Below are 22,423 nucleotides of genomic sequence, written 5' to 3'. Positions count from 1 at the left end.
TGAAAGAATTTTCTTGTTGTTTATCACATAACCAACGAATTGTGGTGGATGATATAACTTGCACTGGTCAAGTATTCTACCAACTCACAATGCACTAGGTATACGTTTTGTAGGGTCTTGCAACAATTGTCAAGATGATTAGCCTAGCACTTCTCATAAGTCCTAGCATATTAGAAAATACTAGTTTTGAGTAACTTTTTACTATAACTAAGTATCCTTCCAACTTCTTATTTCTCTTTAAGCTTAATTAGCTTAGGATCTTCATAAATCCTTATATGTTTTTGAAAACTTCAATATGTGCAACTTATCACATGACGGAGTATTCTTCTAAACACTAGAATAGCTGATTAGTTCTCCTCGAGAATTCATGACGATTCATATGTGGCTCACCAATGACTTATCATGCTTTTAAGCATATGATTCATTATAGGACATGTGCATGATTAATCTAATGGCGGAAACATTAGTGATATTTAATCATGTGATCAACCATTCTTAGGTTCAATGAATGACCATGACTGCTTATGGTAATTCCATTTTCATCGATATGAATAACCTACGTTTCTCGTTGATTTGATGTGTATATCGCAATACCTATCCAACATCCTATGATGTGATTGGATTCATCTTAGTCCATTTTCATTCAGAATTGAAAACTCAAATACTTCTTTGTGAAAGATAGTACTAGCTCGTCATTCTCAATGAGTAATGAGTTATAAATTTTTCAAGATGATTGCTCCCACTAAATTTCATGTCTTCACATGATAATTTCAAACTCCCATTCAATTCCACATGTTTCGTAATTGACTACTCAATCGAAACATTTCAAGAATTGAAATACATTTTGCTTTGCCAAGTTATTAAGATTAAAACCATATATGTTCCCAACATATCCTTTCAAAATACCTATTTTGAAGAGATTTCAATCTTAAATTTATGGAAAGAGATTTTAATCTCTAACTCATTCATTTTTATAATGATGCGTAGCAATGTCATTATTTAAAAGTGAAATCCCATTTAATATACGTCCTTCTCAAAATACCCTTTTCGGAAGGAAGTTTAACCATTTCATTTTCATAATGAGGTTAAGTAATGACAGTAGCGTGGTTAACAATTAACTCATCTTTTGTAGATATCGGCATATCTTTCTTTGCAACTTTTAAGCATAAATCTCATTTATATTCAAGGATGAAACTTTGTTTCATTTAGGCTCTTAAATAAATATCAATATTGAAACTCTTATTCATATGTAGTTCATAAACTAGCAAAATCTCTTGTTGACACTTTTCTTTAGTCATTTTCTTTCAAAACTTTCTTTTGGTCTCCTCGTGTAGTTATCTTAAGAACATATTCTTTTGATTACTTCACTTGGTCTCTTATGTCATGCAGATCTCATCTACTCAAGACCATAGATCTCATCTATTCATGTATACTATCTATTTTGGTATACAAATCATTCTTTCTTTCGTAGATCTCATTTACTCAAGCATACAAATTATTCTTTGTATTCTTTGGGTCGTCATTTTTCTCCCACTCTATCTTTAGAATAAATACACTAGATATTAAAAGATAGCTTATGAGACACAAATAATGATTTTTGAAGTAGAAGGAGGATTATCTCACATATTGACTAATAGTTTTTAGATTTGATGAGTTTACTTGGTAATTGACATTCCTTTAGGAGAGTTCAATAACTCAACATCACTTTATAATTGATCATACACAAGCTTCAAGCTTGTGGACATATAATGAATCTCATCATTATAATTGTCTATTGGATCACTTTAAGTAGATGATCATATGTTTCTATGTGCAAGCATATAAAGACGAATTATTAGAACAAATAAATACGATAAAAGGGGTGACTTGGGTTGCAAGCCAAGTCACCATAATCCAAAATACAACCATTGTTTAGAAAGGATCAACTATTTCCATGTCGAACACAGAAATCAAAATAGTTCTAAAATTCATAACATTAAAATAAAGACAATAATAAAAGCCAAGCTTCATTGGTAGCTACTCCTAGCTCCTTCGTGATTTCTCAAGCTTGCTTCTCTTTTCCTTTGTCTTTGCTTGGAGGAGACCCTATTTACAATAAAAAGGGGATACATTATCACAACTTTGTATCAAAATACCATAGTTGAATTAGAAACATAAAAGAAAGGATAGTCATTTACCTACTGGAGTGATCTTTCCAGCTTTGATGTCACCAAGATACTTGGAACAATTCCTCTTCCAATGTCCAACACCATTACAATAATGGAATTTATCAAGAGGACCCTTCTTGGTTTTGGAAGTGCTAGCTTCAAAAGTCTTAGCCTTGGTGGACATGGGAGCTTGCCTCTTACCCTTTTTCCCATTCTTCTTGAACTTCCCCTTGCTCTTAGTGCTTATATTAAGCACATCCTTAGGTGGGTTAACATTTAGCCCCATGTCTCTTTCGGCTTGCACAAGTAACTTGTGCAACTCTTCAAGAGACACGTCCTTGTCTTGCATATTGAAATTCATCCGGAATTGTACATATGCCTTGACTTTGGATAAGGAGTGAAGAATCCTATCAACAATGAGTTCCTTGTGGATTTCAACCTTTTGAAGTTTCAATGTCTCGACTAGCTCCAATAATTTGAGCACGTGAGGGCTAACCTTTTGGCCCTCCTTGAAATCGAGATCAAAGAATGCCGAGGCCGCCTCATATTGGATGATCCTCGGTGCTTGCGAAAACATTGTCACAAGTTTGGAATCGATTTCATAAGCGGTGCCCATTTTGAAGGCTCTCCTTTGGAGATACGCCTCCATAGCAAAAATCAACACATTTTTCATAGCGGCGGACTCTTTGTGGTAAGCCTCATATGCTTCCCTAGTGGCGGCACTCGACCTAGCATTAGGTTCAGGTGGAGAGGCCTCGGTGAGGTAACGAAGCTTGTCGTCACCTTGGGCGGCTAATTTGAGTTGGGCATCCCAATCGGAGAAATTTGACCCATTCTTTTCAAGTTTACAACGATCCATGAAGGATCGGAGCCATGAAACATTAGTGAGAGGTGCGGCATTGGTGTTTGGTGCAGCCATTTGTTATGAGAAATAAAAGTGGTCTACAAAACAAAAATAGAAGGAATAAAACACTTGTCGTTTTAATGAAAAATAATACTCGTAAATTTTAATTTAAACAAGTTTTATTGTATTTATCTAGTGACCTCTACCCAACTTTGATAAATGATTCCAAGACCCAAATTCATATTAACTTAGGCATCGGTAAAGCCGAATACAACCCTTATCAATATAACTCGGTGGATTAACTCTTTAATCGATTCTACTCTTAGAACTCTTGGTCGATAAATTTACATTAATATTTATCTTTAGCCCGAAACACATCCGGCAACCGTCGAGAATACTTTCGTTGAGTTCAACCCAAATTTCGAATAAATGTGTCCACGATCCAAATTTACATCAACTTGGGCATCGGTAAAGCCGAATACAACCCTTATCTTTATAAATTCGGTGGGTAGACATTTATCACCCACTTCCCCTACGTAGCAAGGTTTGTACCCCGGTAAGGCCGAGCGCACTCCCTCACGAAATAGGTTTTCATGGTTTCTAATTTTTGGTAAGGCTAAGACTCAATTGTTTATTTAAGCGAGATCATGTCAATTTCTTATCTATCACGTTTTAAGTGAACTAAAGCGGTGAACTACGATAATTGTAATGAACACGGTCGATTAACTCAATTTAAAATGCATGTTTAGTTATGGCGATTTAGCGATGCATGCAACATATAAATAAAATGCAAAGCATAAAAATAAAATCCTAGTATGGCCTTCCTAAAATAGTAAATCTAATAAACTATTACAAATTCGGAAACCAACTCCTTTGGTCCCTTGAACTTCGGTCTTAGCACGCATTTCAAGTGTAACACTCGCGTTTTTCCGTCATAATGTTAGTTACTCTCGAGCTTTAAATTCCTTTAATTGATTTTATAAATTGTGCGTATTATTTAAAATGCTATAGACTATTTTATAAAGTATATAAATTTAATTATTTTTAACCTATATTATTACGAAATATGTATTTATCTAACTGGACTAAGTCAATCCCGTACACTTGGGTTGTTGGTGCAACTATCCAGATCCCTCGATTCTTGCCTCATATCTCATGTTTTTAGTTTTGAAAACATATTAATAAGAGACCTACACTATTAGAAACCCTCGTACAAGACTCCACACTCATCTTCATTTTCTTTTTTTTACGCATAATCAAATCTACATCTTCAACACCTCCGTTCTCTCTCGTTTCTTAACGGTTTTCAGTAATTTTTGCGCCATTCTCTTCAACTCGCTGTAAGGATCGTAATCGTATTATTTTCGTTCCACTTCGCCTCCTTTTATACGTGTTTCAGTAGCTCTAAAACGTGTAAGTTAACGCCGTTTCCGTTCCGATTTCGACATAGGTTCAAGCTCGGACGACCCGTGATACCCGTCGTTGTGAGTACCAAAAATAAGATTGATAAAACCTATTAAAACTAACAGAAGCTAGTGGTAACAGGGTCGAACCACAGGGAGGCGAATGTAATTAATAATTGTCTGATTTAGTCTAAGGTAACGAATGTGGGGTTTGATTTGATTTGGTCTACAGCTAATAGCAATGAAAATTAAACTAAAGGAATATATTAAATCAAATATAAAGAAGGGTACTAGGATGGTCGGTTCACTATAGTTTTGGCGCAAAGAACTAAGTCGGTCTAAATCAAACACATGAGGCGGGAAAACAAGAGGTCCTCTCGGTCCACTCTTAACGAATAGCATCTTTCGATCTCGCTATAAGTCCCTAATATCACTAATACGACTCTCGTCCCGAAAAGTGACCGATAATCTAAACTGTACCTATCTTTCGATCTCAGCATAGTTTAGTCATTTTAATTGGTGATCTAACAACTGTCCCTATCTCTCGATCTAATGGGTCAGTCATATCCTAAACATTCAACTAGTCGTGTGCACTCGATTCGTCGAATAAAGAATTAAAACAATTAAAATGAAGGTAATACCTCACGAGGTCAGTCGATCGACCAAGTAGGGTGGTCGGTCGACCAAGTAGGATGGTCGATCGACCAACACGTGATTCAGGCCATGTTAATTCTACGCCGCCTAATCTATAGTTCCCCTACATCCTAGCACGATTAAATTAGCTACTCATACTAGGGATGATAACAACAATGAAATTAACGAAATAGACAGAAGAATTCATGCTTAAAATGAATGAACAAACAATTAACATAAACGATAATTCGGTTTCGGGAAACTAACTAACAATTTCTATACTATCAACGCAATAAAGATGAACTGAAATAAGAATAAGGGAATACCAAAATTGCAGAAGAATTGTAACGGAATGATTGAAAGCACGAACGAAAATCCAATGCGAAATAGTATTCCGAACCCTAATTATTTGATAAACTAAAACTGAATGTAAAACTTGATAATTTTCTGAATACTTAAACTGTAAACCTAGCTTACGTTATATAGAATACAACGTAGTTATTATTCCAAAACCTAATGTATCATGGGCTTTAAATTCCTCGATCTTTTAATTCTCGTCCTGGTATGCAGTCCGTCGATCGACCACGGACTGGTCGATCGATCGAGCTGAGCTGTGAATGTAGTCTCTGGATGTCGTGGGTTGGTCGATCGACTAAGGGGGCCAGTCGATCGACTGCTTTAGCTGGTAATCCGCTTTTAACTTCTCGTGGATTTGTCTTTTGGGCCTCGAAATGCGCACCGAGCTCGTTCCTTGAATAATTTCTTCACGTTAAATGCAATGCAGGATACTCGGGGACGGATTTAGCTCAATTTCCGCTGGATTCTTCACATTTCTGCAATAATGTACAAAAACACGAAAGTAGACGGAAATGGGGGAAATAGTAGCATAAACTACACAAATGAGCTCTGAAATGCGTGTAAAATGAGGTATAAAACATCATATAAATGACACGCATCAACCCGGACGCCGACTCTTACGTTGTTGACGATTCCATTGAAGATTAAGCGCTAAAAAGGTAACGTCGACGACTGTCCTCGGTATTACATCGCGGTTTGCGATCTTGTATGCTAGATTAGGGTCGATAATTTTAAAATGGTTTATGCTTTTGATATGATGGTTGAATGATTGGTAATTGTTTGGTGACTCTGTTTTGCTAGGGTTATTCACTGGTGAAATATTTTATGGCTTGGCGATTACTCTGTGTGTCAGTAAATGTGCATTTATTAGTCACACATATTTGTTGGCATTATCATATCGTCATCATCATACATGGACCTGGAAATAAATGTAAGTAGTACGTAGTTGTTGTTGGTTGTGTTTGACTAAGTATAATGAGTATTGTCTCTACAGTATGCGAATTATGAAGTGTTCTATGCTTAAGTTGATTTATCGTCTGTGTGATTCATTCCTTAAATGCATTTGCACGTAAAAATGATGTCAATATGAGGAAGATTGTACGTACTAGTGGTGCTAATCTGAGAAATGAATTTTAGCTAATTCACCTCTGACTTCTATATCATGGTAGTGCAATGTAAAATATGGAAGTGAATAGTGTACTGGTAAAATTAACCCATGTGCATTATGGTAATGTTTGGCTTACTTTATGGGCTTTGGTCATCTCTAATTTCATGGTTTATCGAATTCGTCAATGGCTTGAAAGATTATCGAGTTCGTTGGTCATTACCTGATCGTGAGCATTAGAACAGTTATGGAGTTATTCTCATTATTGTTTCATTCTCAGTATATGTTATTAATCCAGCAAGTGAGTCATGGTATGAGCTTATATAACTAATATTATGGAGTTGACTATCTTAGCACTTATAATTGTATTGTATATATATACACGTTCTATTGTGCTTATAGTAATTAGTTAACTGAATCGAGTAATAAGAATCGTCTTATATTATCCGCTTCACTTGTATTCTAGTAGCTGTGTGTATGGGCAGTCTAGGCAGGTCGGAGTCGTCATATTAGCCCGGTTGTTTATAGGCTAATATGGAGTCTATGGGGTCATCAGCCCGGATGTTTATAGGCTTGGTGATCGTCGAATCGGGGTTGTTTGTCCCGAGAGTGTGGCCATACTTAGACTAGGACCGTATATTTATCGTAGTCCTACCGTAGGGATAAGGTAACAGTGATGGGTTGCCTTGACGTTTCGCCTTACTGAGTAGTAACTGATTTAATATGTTTGGTTTAATAAGTTTACGTTTATTAAATGAGTCATTGATTTATTTAGTTTAAAGTGTGATTAATAAATAATGAGCTTATAATTTTATTCGTATAATATGTTTACTGGTAAGTCATTTGTTCATTATTGATCCGACTTAATTACTTGGTTGATTTATCGTGATGTAATATGGCTGGGAGGACGTCCGAGTTACTCCCCACTGACTGTGGCTGTCATTCTTATGACTGACAGGTGGTTGATGGTTGCTTATTGTTTTTGCTGGGTTGCATCGAGTGAGCTAGCGAGCGCCTTGTTTTAGCGCACTCTTTTAATTTTATTAGACTCATGTTTCAGACTTTTATTTCATTTCAGTTATAGGGGTATTTATTCCCCATATACCTTGTATCTTCATTTGAGTACTTAGTTTTTATTCAGTAGCTACCGCGGTGTCAGGGTGTTTCCGCTACCTTGAACTTAATTTATATTCTTGTTTTATCGTGGTTGTTACATCAAGGCAACACTTTCTTTGATGGATCGCCTTCTTGAGTGGCACCGTCTTCAAGGTACTCCGGAATAAATAAATTACAAAATGAATTACATAATTTCCTATTATACATTTGTAATTAAAATAAAAATAAATCTATTAAATTACAAAACGGTGATACGAGATCACAATAATTACAACCGAAACGATATTCCCATACATTTCGGGTAATATCAATTAAAACTAAGGCCATACTAAGTAAAATTACATAATTCAAAAATTACTTAAAATTAAAATATGACAATCATAAATAAAATGCAGCATTATAATATGTATGAGCATGCTAGATTTTATGCTAAATCGCCTTTAAAGTGCCAATATCATATTTATGTACAAGTTAATTACCCTAACAATCTTAGGACTCAAAAATTAGTCTCCACTAACATTTTGACAATAATTAACCTTGATTTCTTAATATTGTTCATAAATGGACCTAAAAATACCAAAAATATGCTATAAACTTCAAATTAAATTATAAAAATTTCAAATAAATTCGAAATTTGAAATTTAAACTCATGAACATTCTGGAAAAATACCATGACACTCATAATTTTCAAAACTTAGGTTAAAATTTTCGAAAATTTTTCGAGAAAAACAATGTTGCGGTTTATCGATTTTAACAATTATGACCATAAAAATATGAGAACAATTATTTTCATCAAATTTTCACTTTTAGATCTGAAATATATGATAAAATGCAACATGTGACGTTTTTCCTTTAGTCATGAAGTATGTTTTTGTTGGAATATATGTCCTCCGACAATAATGCAATCACAATTGTCGATCATATTGATCACATATTTAAATCTCATTACAAAAATACGAAAGGGATGATACATTATATATATATAGTCAACTGGTCCACACATATCGGTAATGATTGGCTGGCTAGAGTTTGACATTACTGTCGTGCGACGGTGGTGATCAGTTGATCCCTTGAGGTCACACCTAAAGGACGATTCCCTTAATTGAAAAGGTTAATTAATTGTATGCCGATACAGATTAATTAATTCCTTAAAATTGAACAAATTATTATTATAAGAGAGAGAAAATGACATCTTATTATAATGTGATTAAATAAGATTTTATTTAGTAATTTAAGAAGTTATATTACTAAAACTAATCGGTGTTTGCGAAACACGCGAAATGAGAATGATAAGTTAGTTATAATTACAAGATGTTGTGAATTATACTAACTAGTAATTAAATGACCATTTTATGAGAAAGTAATTTTAAATTACTAGTCAATTTGTTAAATATGATTTATTTAATTTGTAAATGATATTTAATTTGTTAAATATGCATTTTAAATTAAAACATGACATAAGACATGTCACATGTCACATGACATACAATTGTACAATTGACAAAAATAAAATGGACTCCATATTACACTATAGAAACCGAAAATTGGTGGGCTTTATGAGAAGTTTTGTCTTTTTCCATTTGTCTTATTCATTTGTCCATAACACTTGATAGTGAGATGACCATGCAAAAGGACTTACACATTTGTCTTGTGAAGACAAAAAGAAAAATAAAAATGGTCAAAAGACCATATGTAGCCACCGGTTTTTAGGAGAGGATTGAGAGAGTTTTTCTCAATTTTTATCATTCTTCTTATGTTTAATAGAACCAATACCTTCTCTCTCTTGTTCATCATAAAATCAAGTTTGATGAATCTAATTTGTATGAATCAATAACTAATAATACTAGTAGTAGTATATGAGTATTAGTAATCAATTTTAAGGTAAACCACATTACAAATATCTAGTACATATTAGTTTGTGGGATTAAGGGATAGTCTTGGGTGCTACTAATTGGAGGACTTCTATTTTGAAGTCATGAATGTTCATCCATTATTGAAAAGCTCAAGAACTAATAAGAAGGAGATCTTGTTGGTGCCCATTTGACCGAAATTTAGATGGTGAGAAATTGATTTTCTTATCTCTTCTTATTTAGTTTGCATGCATAAGATTTGTAATTAATTTTATGACTAAATTAATTTAAAACATATATGAATATGTTAAATAATGAGATATAGATTTCTAACAAGCGGTATCATGAGCCTTTGGTTGTTTGCATGCAAATCGGTTATAGTTTTTCCGAGTTATACGATTAACATATAAAACTTGTAAATTTGTGTTATTATGATATATCATGAAATAAATTTTGCATGTTAAAGTTTCTGATCCTAAAATGTATTTAGGATGTTTTGGTTAATTTATGGAATTTTATTGTTCATTTTATATAATAATGGCATTAAAAATGTGATTTTATGATAAAAATGTCATTTTCGGACTAAAATTAGCTAAACTTCGAATTTTCCAGTGATTTTTGAATATGTTTTCACATATATTATTTTTAGATGATCTGGAAATTTTCAGAATTTTTGGAGTTTATATGCTCGAAATATGGATTTTTCATGAAAAAAATCGAATTTAAATGAAAAATAGGTTAATATGAGAAATATTTCGAATCTGGTCATAAAAATTTAGTATGTTGTCACATGCAATTTTACACGATGTGTGTAAAATAATTGGCTATAATGAAGTCTTTATGCATGATTTATGGATTTTTGATGAAAAATAGCATAAATAGTGACTTAATTAGTGAAAAATTGCTAAAACATACTTCATGACTAAGGAAAAACGTCACATATTGCATTTTATTATATTTTTCAGATCTAAAATTGAAAAGTTGGTGAATATAAATTTTCTCATGTTTTTATGATTATAATTGTTGAATCCGATAAACCGCAACATTGTTTTTCCCGATAATTTTCGAACTTTTTAACCTAAGTTTTTGAACATTATGAGTGTCATGGTATTTTTCCAGAATGTTCATAAGTTTAAATTTCAAATTTTGAATTTATTTGAATTTTTTGTGATTTATTTAAAGTTTATGCCATTTTATTTTGTAATTTTAAGTCCTTTTATGAACAATATTAAGAAATATAAGTTAATTATGGTCATAAGTTAGTGGAGACTAATTTTGAGTCCTAAGTTGGTTAGGGTAATTAACTTGTACATAAATATGATTTTATGTAATTTATTGTGATTTTAAAAGGTTGAATCACGCAAATCCGTAAAAACCGTTTAATATACGATATTGGCTCCTTAAAGGCGATTTAGCATAAAATTGGGCATGTTCATACATATTATAATGCTGCATTTTATTTATGATTGTCATAATTTTATATTATGTAATTTTTGAATTATGTAATTTTTACTTAGTATGGCCTTAGTTTTTAATTGGTATTACCCGAAATGTATGGGAATATCGATTCGGTTGTAATTTATTGTGATCTCGTATCACCGTTTTGTAATTTAATAGATTTATTTTATTTTAATTACAAATGTATAATAGGAAATTATGTAATTTGTTATGTAATTAATTATTCCGAAGTTCCTTGAAAACGGTGTCACTCAAGGAAGACGATACATAAAGACGGTGTTACCTAGAGATGCGTGCCAAAACCGAAGTTCAAGGGACCAATGGAGTTGGTTTCCGAATATGTAATAGTTAATTAGATTTTCTATTTTTAGGAAGGCCATACTAGGATTTAATTTATGCTTTAAATTTTATTTATATGTCGCATGCATCGCTAAATCGTCATAACTAAAACATGCATTGTCTTTTTAATCGAGTTTATTGACCGTGTCAATTACAATTATCGTAGTTCACCGCTTTAGTTCACTTAAAACGTGATAGATAATAAATTGACATGACCTCTCGCTAAAATAAATAATTGAGACTTAGCCTTACCAAATATTAGAAACCATGAAGTACCAGTTTCGCAAGGGAGTTGAGCCGGCTTTACCATAAGACAAACCTTGTTACGTTGGTGAAGTGGGTGATAAATGTCTATCCACCGAATTCATGTTAATGAAGGGTATTTCGGCACACCGTGCCCTAAGTTGATATGAGTTTGGATCATGGACACATTTATTCGAAATTTGGGTTGAACTCAACGAAAGTATTCACGACGTATTTCCGGATATGTTTCGGGCTAAAGATAAATATTAATGTAATTTTATCGACCAAGAGTTCTAAAAGTAGAATCGATTAAAAAGTTAATCCACCGAGTTATATTAATGAGGGGTATTTCGGCACACCGTGCCCCAAGTTAATATGAATTTGGATCTTGGAATCATTTATCATAGTTGGGTAGAGGTCACTATGTAAATGCCTTACTTGTTATTTACAAGTATTATTATAACGATGAATGTTTAGTTTTCCACTATTCCGTTATTATATTATTCTATTTCTTTACCACAATCATATACGTTATCATTTCGATTTTCGATTCAAAACTCCATTCAAATATCGTAACTTAAGACAAATTTGAATTTTGCTTCTAAAACCTCAAATGAACCATTGCTAAGGATCTCTTGTAAAGAGTATAGATATAAGTTATTCATTATCAAACAGGTTTTTGATTCTTGACTAACACATCTACTTACAATGGATTGTTTTTCATATACTTAATTGAATTAAGTACCTTGAAGCGATAAATTGTTTTGGTAATTAGTTTTGTCAAGAATTCGTAATTGACCAAAATAACGCAACCACTTCAATAAAAGTTTTAAGACTAAAACGATTGAATTGAAGAGTAATCTTCATAAGATTCAACTTTGCTTCTCTAAGTAAAGATTCTTTGAAATGAGTGGGAGCATTCTCTTAAACCGTCAAGAAAAGGACGAGGTTCAAGAAGTAAAATTAGAATGGAATTGATACAAGGTAATGTTAAAGGTAAAGTTGTTGAGAATGACGATACTAAACCTATCAATCCCGACCGATAAAGTTTCCATTGTCTTAAATGTTGGACACTAGAAAGAAAACTACCCCAAATTATTGAAGAATCAACAAATTAGTTGTGGGACATCTAATAGGATCTTCTTCTTTAAATGTTTATATGATTGACATTAATTTTGCTAGTACCATTTCGTCAATATTAGAAACCGATGGTGGTTTTCATCATTGTATGCGATACATAGAATGATTAGAATATGACGACTAGCAACAATAATGTTGAGAGATAGAGTCATTGTGTAATCAATCTAGTTTTGGGTTTATAGTTGTACTTAATTATGACTATTAAGTGCATAAACTCTAAATAAGAATATAAACTTGTTAAGATACAAAGAGGTTTCACTTTTGTGGCCCTACACACCACAATTTGATGTATGGCTAGCCCATTGTCAAGGTGATTGATTATATTCTAAACCAAACTAGAATGATATATCATGAAGATGATGCAAGACTCAAACTGGTAACCTAAGATTAAATCTTAAATTCTAAAATGATGAACGCAAAGAGTTATCGAGTACTCTTGAAACCATTAGATCTTATGGTTTATGCGTATCTTGTATTCAAAGCAAGATATCTCGTGCCTTTTGGTTGAAAAGGAAATCGAGAATGTAAATCATTGATACAGAATAGGTTGATCATTTACTTTTATCAACGATTTAAGTTGACACAGATGTGTTCACTTAATATGGTAAATAGAGAAATCTTTGAAGAAGTTCAAATGTTCAAAGAATCACGATTTAAGTCGTGATGGGATTATCAAAGTGAAGACTTTGATATAAACCAAAAGAAATGTGATATAATATCACAAATTAATCTCTCTTAGCACGCATTGTGGGATAATGTGTGATTGGATAAGAATTCAAACGCTATTCGATATGGTTTGGACTTCAATCAAGTTACTTTGAGTTACTTGATCCTTTTGGGGATTTTATATTTTGTCTAAATTATTTTTCCACTAAAACTAAAACGAATCATATGAGATATGAAATGGTAGGGTACCATGTTTGTAAGTTTTCACAAGAAACAAATGCTAATTTTTCCCTTTCAATTATCACGAGTACGACGGGTTTGCGGCTCGTGAAGCTGTCTTTCTAAAATACAAGTTTATTTCTAGAAGACAGAGTGGGAGAAATTATTCAAGAGCCACAAAGAATGCCACAGAGAATGTTATGTCGCAAGAAACTGGTCTTTCTTGGCTACATGAGATATTTTGTGTAACACATTGTTTCTTCAAAACCTAGGAGGTTAAAGTCATCACTTGTTAAAGATGATGAATTCATGCTACTTTTAAGAAAGTAAAGAGCTTACAACTTACAAAGAAATTGTTTGATTCAAGTTGATTACTTCTGGAAAGTAATGAACATATGACTTACATAAGAGTATATAAATCACAACTCAATACAAGGCTTAGAGCCACGAAAATCTGAAATAAAAAGGCTTGATTAGTGACAAAGGGTTTTTGCACTAATAAAGAGATATTTCAATGCAAGATTGGTGGCAAAGAGTTTTGCACTGGTTGAAATGCTTAAGTCTATTTGGATCTTCTTAGGGATTGTATTTCATTATGAGATATATAGCAAGTAAATCTAAAACCCACTTCTTAAATTAGAAGGAATGTATTCAATACATGTCTTGAGTTTTGTAGATTCTTGCAATCCCAAGATAATGTGCAACTTAAGAGATGGTCTTAAGTAGGACATCAATGAGTTGGAATCAATGTTTTGATCATGTTATAAAACTTTTCTCGATAAGACAAGAAGTTGTTTTTATACATGAAGTTTAGTGGGAGTTACGGTAATTTTAATTAGTCTTATATGTGGATGACATATTGATCATTGAGAATGATTTAAGACTTTTGGAGTATTATAATACATCTTTAATATCTGGATTTATGAAAATAAATCTACATGATATTAGCCTCAAATAAGAAGTCTTATGTTGATAAGATTCATTACTAGTTCAATCAAAATTGAACATATTTGATTGATTCCATTTGCTTCCGCTACCGAATTAATTAAATAAGAAATAATGTATAACACTTCATATACTTTGAGTATGATGAATTGTTTCAAAATCGAAATCAAGAAATAATTACCAAGTAGCCATATTGATTACCCTTAAGTGCTTGCAGAAGCATTTAGGAAGTAATGCAAAGTGTTTTTGATGCAATTTTGTGTAAGAGTGTTACACAAGTGACAATTGACAATTGAGATTGCGCATGGTTTCTGACAAAACCATAATCAAAACACATTAGGATGGTTAAGATTCCATTGTGGCTATGTTATTTAAGGAATAGATTTTCTAGAATCGTTCTAGGCGATAAAGAACAATGAGAGATATTTATAACGGAAATTGAGTACACTTGCAATCATGAGATGTGCAAGAGGATGAGTCCCACACACTGTGAAAACAGTGGGAGCTATTATTAGGCTAGAGGGCCTATGTCTTGATTGGATCTCGACACGTACTCAGAAAGTTTTGTGATGTAAATGTATACATTACAAAGGAAAACGAGTATTGAGTAAGGTTGAGTAAGGTACAAGAAGTTGATAAAACCTACTAACCAAAGCCTTCTCATAGGCTTAACATGATGAGTCATGTCATTTCAATTAAATTGAGATGAACAACTGCATACAAGATCAAATTAGATTATAGAACATGAAATAGTAATCAGGCATTGACTATTCATATGTGATAATCGCATTTATCGTTCGAGTTTTACTTTAAAACTCTTTTATTATACTTTGTTACATCCAAACGGGTTGTAGAGACAACATTGAACCCCGTTAAAGTGAACCCGGATTAACATGGTATTCGCCCATAGTCACTTGTATGAGGTGACGTCTCGAAGTGACTAGAGTGTGATGCGATTGATGGCAAGTTCAAGTGCCATAGAGTCATGTGAGATGACTAGTCGATCACATAGGCAGATCATTAGGAACACTTTGTCGGGCAAAGACCGCTTATAGAGTTCTGCAAATTTATATAGCCTGGTCGTGGCGAGAGCTACTATAGTATTCTAATGAGTCGATTCTTTTGACTAAAGATTGTTCGCCTAAGGTGGCACAGTTTCAGATTAACTTTGATTTGTGTTACTACGACCTTCGTAAATGGGGTCAAATGGGCATATTTTGGGTTATGATGGTTGTGGCTAGTCGAAGGGAATAAGTGCGATAGGAATTGTCCACCCCCTTGTCAGGGTTAAAACAATATCTCAGGGCCACTCGAGGAGTAATGAACTGGAAATGCGTGGACACGCTCGGAAGGTATCTATGATAGATAAATCCGGTCAATCAGTTATTCTCCAGATCAAGGAAACCACTCTTGATATGAGCACTTGCAAGTACGACCCGAAAGACACCTTGCATTGAGTGGGAGATAGTAATAGGACAAGAGAATTGGTGACGCACACTTGTCGAGGACAAGTAGGAGATTGTTGGAATATATGTCCTCCGACAATAATGCGATCACAATTGTCGATCATATTGATCACATATTTAAATCTCATTACAAGAATACGAAAGGGATGATACATTATATATATAGTCAACTGGTCCACACATATCGGTAATGATTGGTCTAGAGAGTTTGACATTACTGTCGTGCGACGGTGGTGATCAGTTGATCCCTTGAGGTCACACCTAAAGGACGATTCCCTTAATTGAAAAGGTTAATTAATTGTATGCCGATACAGATTAATTAATTCCTTAAAATTGAATAAATTATTATTATAAGAGAGAGAAAATGACATCTTATTATAATGTGATTAAATAAGATTTTATTTAGTAATTTAAGAAGTTATATTACTAAAATTAATCGGTGTTTGCGAAACACGCGAAATGAGAATGATAAGTTAGTTATAATTACAAGATGTTGTGAATTATACTAACTAGTAATTAAATGACCATTTTATGAGAAAGTAATTTTAAATTACTAGTCAATTTGTTAAATATGATTTATTTAATTTGTAAATGATATTTAATTTGTTAAATATGCATTTTAAATTAAAACATGACATAAGACATGTCACATGTCACATGTCATATGACATACAATTGTACAATTGACAAAAATAAAATGGACTCCATATTACACTATAGAAACCGAAAATTGGTGGGCTTTATGAGAAGTTTTGTCTTTTTCCATTTGTCTTATTTATTTGTCCATAACACTTGATAGTGACATGACCATGCAAAAGGACTTACACATTTGTCTTGTGAAGACAAAAAGAAAAATAAAAATGGTCAAAAGACCATATGTAGCCACCGGTTTTTAGGAGAGGATTGAGAGAGTTTTTCTCAATTTTTATCATTCTTCTTATGTTTAATAAAACCAATACCTTCTCTCTCTTGTTCATCATAAAATCAAGTTTGATGAATCTAATTTGTATGAATCAATAACTAATAATACTAATAGTAGTATATGAGTATTAGAAATCAATTTTAAGGTAAACCACATTACAAATATCTAGTACATATTAGTTTGTGGGATTAAGGGATAGTCTTGGGTGCTACTAATTGGAGGACTTCTATTTTGAAGTCATGAATGTTCATCCATTATTGGAAAGCTCAAGAACTAACAAGAAGGAGATCTTGTTGGTGCCCATTTGACCGAAATTTAGATGGTGAGAAATTGATTTTCTTATCTTTTCTTATTTAGTTTGCATGCATAAGATTTGTAATTAATTTTATGACTAAATTAATTTGAAACATATATGAATATGTTAAATAATGCGATATAGATTTCTAACAGTTTTAGCATTATTACTAATTATAGTCACTATTTATGTGATTTTTCATCAATAATTCATAAATCATGCATAAAGACTTCATTATAGCCAAATATTTTACACACATCTTGTAAAATTGCATGTGACAACATACTAAATTTCCATGACCAGATTCGAAATATAACTCATATTAACCTATTTACCCATTTAAATACGATTTTAACTTGAAAAATCCATATTTCGAGCAAAACAACTCATTTTATCATGAAAATTTACAGGCCATTAGTAGATAATATATGTGAAAACATATCCAAAAACCACTGAAAAATTCGAAGTTTAGCTATTTTTAGTCCAAAAATGACATTTTTATCATAAAAATCACATTTTAATGCCAATAATCTATAAAATGAACAATAAAATCCATAAATAAACCAAAATGTCCTAAAAATCACTTAGGACCAGAAACTTTTAACATGCAAGGTTATATTTAGGTTTATCTTCATAAATCCAAATTAATTAGTTTTGTATGTTAATATATAACTCGGAAAAACTATAAACCGATTTGCATGCAAACAACCTAAGGCTCTGATACCGCTTGTTGTTCTTATTTAATCTTATTAATATATATATTCATATATGTTCAAATTTATTTGGTCAATAAATAAATTCTAGATCTTATGCATGCAAACTTGAACAAAAGTACAGAAGAAATCGTCACTTCTTACTATTGTAGTTTCGGATTTTGGGCATAAATGAGTTCTCCTTCTCACTTATTCTTGAGCTTCCTTATAATGGATGAACAAATGATCCAAAATAGAATCCCTCCCAAAATTTTATACCCAAGGTAACCTCTTAAAAGACTAATATTATTAGATCTAGACCAATATTAATCTTACTAAAATGACCCAAAATATTTATTTTTGTCACTTGTTATTCGGCCAAGAGAGGAAGGAAGAAGGAGTAATTATCTCTCTAAAATTTCTATAAGTTTTAGATGTGAAAAGAATGAATATCACACTAGTAATTGTAGTGTATATTAGAATAAAAATAGAGTAAAAACCCTTGGTCTTTTTCTCTATGACAAACCGGGTGGGGGTGGGAAACAAGGCCAATGCATGGCTTTTTCTTCTACCCATAAAATATAGGTATGTAAGAGTATGTTTTAGTGTGATGATTGCTCTTTTAAATAAAATATAAAGCACACTTTAAACCCTAATCCACCCTATTTTTTCCGGTACATTTTGTGTAAAATGGAAAGTCCATTTTACACATTATTTTGTCAATTTGTCAAAAGTCACATGTTACTAGTCATGTGTAATTGTAATGTATTTTTAACATATTAAAAATCAACGTATTAATAAAAATACGTCATGTACAAAATCGACTTAGTAATTCATAATTACTTGTACCAAAATGGTTTATCAATTATAAATCACTACGTCTTGTATTTATAATAAATTATTCATTCAGTTTCAATTGTTTCGTAAACAATAATTTTATCTAAGTAATAAAACAATTTGATTACTTAGACTGTATCTTATTTAATCGAATTATAATAAGACACGTCAATAATACTCACAAAATCGTCCGTCAATTTTAAGCAATTTAATTAACCCGTATCGACATACGATCAATTAAATAATCAATTAAGAGTGTCACCCTTTAGGTATGACCTAAGGGGATCAACTGATCACCACCGTCGCACGACAGTAATGTCAAACTCTAGTCAGCCAGTCATTACCGATATGTGTGGACTAGATGACTGTAAAATATTACATCCCACATGTATTCTTAAAATGAGAATTAAACATGTGATCATCATGATCGAAAGTTGTGATCGCATTATTGTCGAAGGACACATATTCCAACATTCCCACGTTCTTGCGGTTTTGGAATTGTGCGAGCATCTCTAGAGCTTCTTCTTTGGTGGGTTTGTATCCTAATCCCAGTGGTATCCTTTGAGAGTTTCCTTCTTTGTAAGGTGCAAAGGTATTTCTTCGGACAGGATTCAATGGCATTCCCGGGAAGTATCCCTGAGATTTGAGTATGTGGTTGACCACTAAATTAGAGTAAGGATTGAAGTACAAGGGTGCCAACTCGCTCTCTACAAGGTTTACGTTATGGAAGCCCCCAAGCTCATATACAGGATCTACAATCACTTGGTTGTTTGACATCTTTTCTACTACTGTCTTAATAGGTGATAAAGTGATTGATACGTGCATTTTATATAGTCCTTTTAGGCCTTTTTATGCACGTATTTCTATGTTATTATCGTAGTTTTATGCTACGAAATGCCCCGAATATGCTACTTTGGTTTGTTTTGTCTTATTTGCAGGAATGAACCAGAAAGTAGTGAAATCAAGCCTTTTACCGTCCGTTTAGCATGCATTTGGAGGAAGAGTGAATTTGGAGCGGGAATGTAGCTATTTTGAGATGCGCAAAGAAGAAAGATAGCTAGGCGAGCAAAGGAAGAACTTCAAATTGCTAGTGCCTACTTTCAAGAGCCATATCTCGAGTTCTACAACTGATATTCAGGTGATTCCAATTGGGGATGAAAGCGTGTCCTCTTAGCTTTCCAACGCCACTGGAATCGCCCTGTTTGCTGATGTGGCTAAAGTCGTATCACCAAACCAAAGTAAATCTATCTCAGGACTAACAAGAATAGCTAGCAGTAAGACAGGTATCGAATCCACAGGGAGGCGGTAAAAGCTAAGTCTGTAATTATTTAAGTTGTCTAAAGGTAACCAATTTCTGGGGGGTTTGTTTTGTTTTGATCTAATTAACTAATTGCAAGTAATTAAAAGGAGGTTTAAACAATAATATTAAAGGTCTAGGATTTCCGGTTCACTAGGTCAATTATTTGGGGATTACTAATCAATTGCTAAATCTATCAAGCTGTTTAAGGTCATAAGATCGGTCGACTCAATTATGCCCTTTAGATCGATTCTAACATGCGGTCGCTATAATTAGATACAATCTATTTGATTATCGCAGCCTATATTAATTATAACCCGGTCGGCGATAGGATTAATTCGCTACACTAATTAACAACTCAGGCCTTAAGTTAATTAACTAGTAGAAGTACAATAATCAAACAACAGCTTAAGCGATATCAATAGCAATTAATCAATTTTCCCTTTTTAATTAACCTAGATCCGCTTCATCCTAGATGAGGGAATTAGCTACTCATAATGATAACAACAACAACAATGATTAAGATTGAAAACATAATTAAAAACATGGAATAACGATGAACAATTAACATAAAGCAATGAACGATTAATTAATGAGGAAAGATTAGTACCGTCACAAGGAAGAAATTAGGGTTCTAAGAAGAGTATCCAGCAGTATGAAGGTAAAATAAAACGTAACCTAACATAAAAGTACGAGTTTCTAATTTATAACAAAAGATAATCGTTTTAGGAAAATCCGGAAATAAGTCTGCCAGAGAGGTTCCTCGATCGAGCCAGAGGTGACTCGATCGAGGACAGTTGCTCGATCGAGCCAAAGGTGACTCGATCGAGGATCTTGCTTCACAGACGGTTTCTTCACTTCTTTCACTTCTAGCCTTAGTGCTTCCTCGTTCCTCGTGCCATGCTTCGTGTATTCTACTATGTCGTCTCCGCCATGCTAATCTTAGCTTGATCATACTCATAACGAGTCATTTCTGCATCAAAACACAAAATAGCGGCAGTATCGACAATTCATTTAAATAAGGCATATAAATGATATAATAGGCACGAAACGGTATGTAAAATGGTATAAAGGGAGCTATAAAAGTATATATAAAAGTGATACATCATTTGCCCAAGTAACGAAGAAATGGCAGCCGTTTGAAGTTCAAAGGTCATAAGCGAGAAATTGTCTTACTGGAAAGTACTCGATCGAGTACAATTATGTTCGATCGAGTCCTTTTTCTACTCGATCGAGTAGTTGCATTTTAGGATTTACTCGATCGAGTATATTTTCTATTCGATCGAGTGGTTTAAGCTTTATTTTAGTCGATCGAGTAGTTTAAAAGTGTTCGATCGAGTGGTTTCTATTGGGCTCGGGCCTTTTCAGCTTTAATCCGTCATTAGGTTAAATAAAATCCTATTTTTCTTATAAATAAGAAGAGGAGATGTCATTGAGAACTCTCTTCTCTCTCTTGTCAACTGTTTTACTATTGGATATTATTTTCTCTCTATTTTTTGGATCTCTTCCACTGTAACATTCTCTTTCCCTTTTCTCTCATTTTATTTAATGTTTATTTCTTTCCCCTTTGCTTTTGTTCTTACTTTTATTATGTCTAGCTAATTTCTCTACTAGGATTAGGTGATTCAATGGATGAATGTTAATTGCGAATTAGTTTATAGATTGGTGGTTGTTGTTTTAGTCTTTGTTGTTAATCACTGCCCTTAATTGTATCTAGCTGATTGAATCGATGCAATTAGCCTTTTAATTTTGGTAAGCCTTGACCTAGACCGAAAGGTTGGAAGGGGTGAGGCCTGCAGTGAACAATAGGATGCTTTAGTGAGGGCGAAAGTTAAGCTAATAGCATTTTAGGGCGAATTGAGACCGAAAGGAGATATTCATTGCCCCTTAGACCGACACATCGACTGATCTGTGACCTTAACTGCGATTGACTGACGTTCATTGATGACCCAAAATCCAAGTCCTCTCTCCCTTGCTTGTTAATTCCTCTCATTTCTATTTCTCTTGCTTTATCTTATTTAGTTTAGTCAAACAACTCAAAACCCCCAACTTGTGACTTAGACAGACCGAATAGACAAGTAGATAGTGACCGCCTCCCTGTGGAGATCGACCCTACTTACCGCTGACTTCTGTTAGTAGTAGCTAGGTATTTATTTTTGGTACTGAAACGACGGTATCAAATTTTGGCGTCGTTGCCGGGGAGGCAACTATTTATTTACTTGTTTTATTTTGTCTGTTTTTAGCCTCAAGGAATTTATTCCTTGAGGCAGTTCTTATCTTTTTCCTTGAGTGCTGTTTTGATAGGCCCTACAGGTCCTACCTAGACAGTTCTAGGTGAAAAATCGTCAAAGGGAAGGCTTGATTACCTTTGACCCGTCACCTATGTTTGTTGGGGCTGGTGTCCTCCACAGTTAGTGCAATGACATATAAATCTCTAAAAGGATCAAAG

The sequence above is a fragment of the Silene latifolia genome, chromosome 3, assembly GCF_048544455.1.
Source record: "Silene latifolia isolate original U9 population chromosome 3, ASM4854445v1, whole genome shotgun sequence".
In the NCBI taxonomy this organism is placed as follows: domain Eukaryota; kingdom Viridiplantae; phylum Streptophyta; class Magnoliopsida; order Caryophyllales; family Caryophyllaceae; genus Silene; species Silene latifolia.
Note: the sequence above shows the minus strand (reverse complement) of the source record.